The sequence below is a fragment of the Haemorhous mexicanus genome, chromosome 20 (genome assembly GCF_027477595.1).
Source record: "Haemorhous mexicanus isolate bHaeMex1 chromosome 20, bHaeMex1.pri, whole genome shotgun sequence".
Taxonomy (NCBI): Eukaryota; Metazoa; Chordata; class Aves; order Passeriformes; family Fringillidae; genus Haemorhous; species Haemorhous mexicanus.
In genome coordinates, this window is record NC_082360.1 from 6763365 (window position 1) to 6770179 (window position 6815).

At 41.1% G+C, this 6815-nt stretch overlaps 1 protein-coding gene across 2 annotated transcripts in view; it reads left to right on the forward strand.

Annotated features, from left to right (window-relative positions):
- The window catches only part of LOC132336690 (uncharacterized), a 137595-nt gene extending 136116 nt beyond the window's left edge, over nucleotides 1–1479 (forward strand). For both annotated transcript variants that reach the window (XR_009488922.1, XR_009488923.1), the window contains exon 5: nucleotides 637–1479. The gene's annotated coding sequence lies outside the window, so the exon portion shown is untranslated. The remainder of the gene's footprint in view (nucleotides 1–636) is intronic.
- Nucleotides 1480–6815: the final 5336 nt, after the last annotated feature.

Here is a 6815-nt window from a genome sequence, read left to right on the forward strand (position 1 = left end):
CCAGCCCCCCGCTGTATTTCGTTCCAGCCGCAGGGCCGCTCTCTGCGCGGGCTGTAGGGCCGCTTCTGGCCTCGGGGGGGGACCTGGCTGCAGGATTCTAACTGCTGGAGCCTGACTCTGCCTCAGCCAGGCTCCCGCAGCCTCCTCTCCCGCTGCTTGCAGCCGCTGCGGCCCAGCCCGGGGCCCCGTGGCTCCCCGGAAAGGGGCCTGGTCCTGTGGCACAGCCCGCCTGGCCCAGAGACGGGGGGAGCTGGGCTGGCCTCGTTACACTTGTTCCCAGGCTGGAAGAAAAAGAGAGCATTCCCCGGGTTTGTTTGTTTTAAAACGTGACTCTCACAGAGGCAGATCTAGTTTTTGATTGGCTTATTAACATGCTTATTCTGAAAGCTAGTCAGCAGTTGGTTTTGCAAGGTACAGAGAAAGTTCTCAGCAGCTCTTCTCAGAAAAAAATCACTTTTGTTGCTGGCTCCAATGCAAAACTGTTATGAGTAAAAAAAGAGTTACCCGTTTTTTTTAAAAAAAAAGGGTTGCAGAGTTTAAAGTTAAGCTGGGAACTGATCGCTGGCAAAGAGTTCTTTTGATGGTTAAATGTTGTAATCACCTGTTGAGTATTGTCATTAACCCTCTGTTGTGGAGAATTCTTTTTTTCAGTACCACCCTTGCCTGCTGCCAAGAGAATGACAACCCCCACCCCAGATGGTGGGAAGGGAGGGGGAATTTGCATCTCAGGAGACATGCGAATTTATCAGAAAACCCAGACTGCAAGAGGACGGGACCCCCACCAATCCCGGAAAATACCCCAAAAGAGACGAGCCAAAGCAGAATTGAGAGGTCAGGGCAGTGTTTGGATAGCAGGGGCGAGGTCCAAAGCTGGCAGAGACGCTGAAAACCTCGGTCACCACTCACCCTGTCTAAAAAGAAGTCAGTCGGGTCCAGGACTCCTGGACCAGCAAGCCAAACTGAACCTGGAATATACCCCTAATGCCCTCACGAGGACGAGACTCCCGGCTCTGCCCCTAGGAGACCGAGCTGCACATTCCTCCTCTTCTGAGTCACTGCTGGGAACGGCTGCAGGGACCCGCGGACCTGTCAACCCTCCCATCCTGAGCTGATCATTTTTAATAAAGGCATTAAAAAGGAGAAAGATCTCCTGCCCTGTTTATTTCAAAAACCAGCACACAACCTTAGAGATGCTATGAGTGTTTTGGGTACTTTGTTTTTGCTTTGTTTTATTTGGTATGAATAAAAACTAATGCAGTTTTTTCAGCACTTTATTACTTAAAAAAACTTTAGACTGAAGTCCTAAGACTTGGAATGTGTTCCAAAGAGATTTGGGCATCCAAGTATCTTCAAGTTATTTTGACAATTCAGTTCATTTATTTTATGACACCACTGATTATAATATTAAAAAGTCTTAATCAATTTGATGCATCAAAATAGGTAGGGACCAAACTGTCATGGATGAATCGGGATGCTCTTCAAAGGGAGATTTTGGCTCTAGAGAAAACTGATACATTTGCGTATCTTACTGTTTTAAAGACTCAGTCAAGACCTTTGAAGGAATGGCTTGGTTCAGTGCCTTACTTGGTTCAGTGCCTTACAAGATCAAATCTTTGTAAAATTCTAAAATTAGGCTTGTCAAATTAGTATAAACTAATGGTATGTTCAGTCTACGCTTTCTCTGTGTGTGCTACTTCTTAACCAATTATCACCGAGGGCAAACATCACTCTTGTTTAGAGGGGAAAGCAATTTGAGGCTTCACACTTTATCTATTACTGGTTTGTCTCTGGTTGGAGAAGTGATCTGTTGTGTCTCAATGAGTGTGGTCTCCATAGGAGGCAACTGGCTTGTAGCATGTGTGTGTCCTGGCAGCAGCCTAGAGTGGTCTTCAACCACAAACTGTGGCGGGATAGGCAGTGGTTCTGCTAAATATCAGAAAAGATGTTGGTAGTCCCACATTGGGAGTCTGATGCCACTGTCTGCAGGAGCCCTGGCTAGCTTGATGGAGTTCCGGAGCACTAGCAAGTGTGGGAAACTGACCTGGCTAGGGTGTTGCCAAAGCCAGAACCTCAGAGTTCACTGCTCTGCAAAGGAGCTCTACAGCAAGGCAGTGAGGATTGGACAAAGAAGGCAGGGGAGGCTCTTCTGTGGGGAGGTTCCAACTTGTTTATTGGTGAGGAAAGGCAGAGGAAAATCAGGAGAAGAGCCCACAAGCACAGGGCTCAGACAACAAGAGCTCTTCAGTATTTCTGTGCATGGGTTTTTAAACTATCAAAAAATAGGGGGTGGGGGGGTGGGGGGAAATACGACAGCATAACCAACAGAGTAGCTTTTAGGGCGTGGTTCCAGGATAATGGCTAATCAGGGTTAGGGGAGGAGAGAGGGTCTGAAAGGGGATTGGTCCAGGGGATAATTGGCAAAGAACCTTCTAGAACAAAGGGCAAGGTTTACTATGACAGACAAGGCAGAAGGGGCAGGGCTGCCTTGACAGGCAGTGAAGGGCCTGGAATAAAGGGAGGAGATAGCTTAAGGGACAGTTAAATGAGAGGGCACTCTCAAGAAGAAACCATCTGTGTCAGCATGGGAGGTGACTGCACACACCACTAAACAGCTGAACAACTAACAGGCACCGCAACAGCCTGAGGTGTGCTGAGCTGCCCTGCTCTCCCTGTGGCTGGTGGTGAAGATGGTCCCTGTGAGGGACCATTTACAGAAAGTTGAGTTTGGGCTTGCATGGGGAAGACCGTTATTGAAAAGCTCATAAACACAATGAACAATTAGAAATAAAGCACACCTTCAGGAGCTGTTTTCAATGGAAAATGACACTTCTTTAAAACTGGGAGGCAGCTACTTTGCACTGAAAAGGTGAATTCATTTTGCTTTGTCATGTGAGATCTCCTCCCTTAGGGAAAATAGCAATTCAGAAAACATATTTTGGAATTAATTGCGATCTTGCTCTGTGACTCCTCCAAAGTTTAATAAAGCAGTCTGGTCCCTCCAGGGTTCCTTTGGCAGAACTAATACACTAAAATATGTAGTGTAATGTCTGTGACTTCTCTTACAAAGCTCTGTTCCTGCAAAGAGACTGGGGGAAACACAGCTTGGAGACCACACATCCATCTGGAGAGCATGTTTCAGAATGGAGATAGAAACTTTTGGAAAGGTCTGCTCTCTGCAGTAATTTTAGGTTTACAATAATTAATGCTGGATAATCATGGAAGAATTCTTAGATCATCTTATGGAATGGTAAATAAATAAATAGGCCTCCTCTTTTAACAATTTCAAAAAATAGCAGATACGTATTTATGAATCAGGGCAGGATGAAACAACTGAAGAAGCACATTCCTCTAATTCCTAAAGAATTTTTCTTTACTTTTAATTCCAAGTAATTAATTGGCTTTTGGATTATCCCAGTTAGTTTTCTGCTCCAATGCAGAGCTGTATTTCAGAAGAGTCTGGGCTGCTCATGTGGTACCAGACTATCCTTTTCCTTCCATTATGTAATGTTTTGCTTATCTGTTACAGCAACATAAATGCTTTTCTAATTTTGGGGGTTTTTTCTTTTTTTTTTTTTTTTTTTAATTAGAACATGTTTCACATTATTTATTTTTTAATTATTGTTAATTTTCTACTAGGATGACTTCAGACTGTCTTTTATATTTTTTTCTTTCTTGTTTGTTTTTTTAAAACCGTATTAATGAAATAAAATAAGAAAACAGAATAATGAAAGGAAAATGGGTTTTTTGGTTTTTTATTCTACTTTGAAGCCCAGAATCAGAGAAGTGGTGGTTTTAAGGGATTTCTGGAGATCTCTATCAAACCTTCTACTCCAAGCAGGACTTCCAGGTCAGCCAGGGTATTATCTAACAAGTCTTGTAGTCCTGGAAAGGGTGGAAGACATTCATAGCTGACATCTTAAGGCTCTGAACATATCATATTCTCTATATGTAGAGGTCTAGTTTAGTTCTTTTTGAACTATATAAATCCTAGTTGTTGCTTCTCTGCTGTTTCTACATAGAACTTATTCAAACTCATTCACAGGAAAAATGAAACACTGAAAAGAAATGTTGTCCATAAGCTCCTATAGAAGGTTAGATTCCTGAATGCTGCTGCAGAAAGGCATTTTTATTTGTTTCTTGAAGTGGAAATAAAGGATTCCTTCAGTGTTAACTGAAGATCTCTATTTTGTTTTTAAAGCTTAAATTTGAATTTAAATTCAATAGAAATCAACTTCTTTCTCTGCATAAACATGCTCTAGGGAATTATGACCAAAAAACAGCTACGATATGCCTAATTTGGCAGCTTATTTATTGCTTTATTGATTAACACTCAGGCAACAGCAGCAGTAGTGAAACACTCCCTTCAGTTTTTCCATCTCTTTACTCCTGATTTTCTCTCTCTGGGTTACCCTGTGTGTAATCAGTAGAAAATGTCAATCATTCTAAAACCTGGTGTCTCAAGAAACAGAATCAGGATTTTAGGCTACTTAACTGTATTTCCGACTTACCTTTTCTATAACAACAACAACAACAAAAAACAACAGAGAAAAAAAATCTTACTGTTTTGGTTTATTTAAAAGATTTTTTTATTGTTATTATTCAAACAAAATGTCAAGTGGATGGCACTCCAAAGAATAAAAGCATGAAAACAAACTGCTAGATAAAAGTGCTGTTTTGAACAGACTGTAAAGTTCTGAGTTGGTGCAGTGACATTGCGGATATTGGTTGGAGTCAGTATCTGTAAGAATTTGTGTAGGATACATTTTCCATAGGAAAGAATTTGCAAGAACAAAAGAGGGCATTTGATTAAAGCTCATCACATTCTCTGCCGTGCATCCAGCAGTCCAGAAAGAGTTTTTTAGGTAAGTGAAAGGGAGAAAGACAAACACAGCTCTTTTGAGAAGTTTGTAAAAACAGTGGGAACAGAACAGATTGGACATGTGAGGTGGAATTGTCATTTTTGATCTTTTCTCTGTAGGCCCATAATGCAAAAAATTAAATCTGGATATCACATTATCACATATATGTGTGTGTGTGTGTGTGTGTGTATATATATATATATATATATAAAAAAATAAAATATATATTCATATATACACACATGTGTGTATATATATATATATATATATATATAAATATATAAATAAATGTGAAATTTATATGTACTAAAGAATCAAGTTTCTGCTGCCCTTATGGCTCTTGCCCTTCCTGAGACATCTGAACTCCAGATGTATTTTTTGCAATAAGTCAAGGAATTTCTGCAGTAGCAGAATCTCTCCCCTTGGGAGAGATGTAGATGCCAAGATAACCATCTTAAATACAAGAAGAATAATTTAGTACAACTCCTAAAGGCACAAACAGCACTTGTAGCCTTTGTGAAACTTGAGCAGGATCCACCCCCAGGTGAATTCCGTGAGTTGCCAGATGCCAGAAGCTCTGCAGGAGATGTTCATGCTCACCCCACAACCTATTTTCTTCTGTTGATCACAATATGTTTAGTACTAATGGGAACACAGAGTCTTTGCTTTTATGCCACATTTCATGCCAGGCCCTACAAAGCAATTCCCGGCCTTTCAAGAGTCTCTTCAAAGAGAGGTTTTTGCAGAGCCAATTCTCATGCTCCAGTTCCTGTGTCCATTTTGGAAAGAGAGTATTGGAATAAATCACAGGAGACTCCATTTTCTTCATGGTGGAGAAGGCCCATTCTTGCTTCACATAACTCGTTTTTATGCAGTTTTAGAGACCTCATGTGTGACTCCAATTGGTTAGTAGCTTTCTTAGGTAAGTGAAAGGAAGAAAGACAAACAAAGGAAGAAAGACAAATAAAGTCAATTACTTTATTGGTTAATTAATAGTATTTTACTTGTCTATCAACTCTGTCTACTCTTGAATTGTTTACATATTTTCTTCACTGGTTCTTGTGGGGTAGATTTAATTTTTATGCAGGTGTTAGTTGTTTTTCACCCAGGAATAGATTGTTATGAACAAACTGTTCACACCAGGATTGCTTTCACCTGGGAACTTGCAAAGTGTTAGCTTGACAAGGCTTGCCACTGATATAACAGAGCAGGCCTGGTTTTATGAAGCCTTTCATTTATAATTTTTCTACCTTACTGCAACAAGGGAGGTTCTGTAAACCTGTGCACTTTCAGCTGGATCGCCATGCTGGCTTTTTATTGGTGTTAGCAACTAATGGCAGCACTGGAAAAGGTCTGGAATGTAGTAATAAATGTGTGAATAAGCACTCCAAATCCTTTTCGTGGGGATGCCCGAATGGCGCAGAACACAACTCACTTGAACAGCACAGGCATGTCACAGAGCAAGTGTTACATGGGACAAATCATACCTGTACTTGGAAAGTGAGATGTTCTGTCAACCCCAGAGAGACGGGGGAAGATATAACCTGGCTATTGCTTAACATGTCCCAAAAGTATTTAAACAGGAACACCAGAGGAAGCTTTCCTCATCATCTATGTCTGGTGTGGAAGGAGAAAGATCAAAGTGTCTCACTGGCTTGTTTTAACGGCTGTGAATTAGCTCTGTGCAAGGTGTTAATTAAAAAACAATCTGGAAGAAAGTTTCAGGATTTGCATTTTGCAACAGAACTTGGCTCAAGTCAATGGAGAAGTTTTTCTAAGGTTAAGAGCATTTTCCCATAAGCCTGGCTTGGTGTGTATTTCAAATGATGCAAAATAGCTCTCAGCAAAGATCAATGCATTTGTCACATCAAAACGGCACCATATGATTTACATTACCTGGGACTGGCAGTAGCCTGATTTATCAGAGTAGCCCAGACGTAAAAGCCTCGTTCTGCA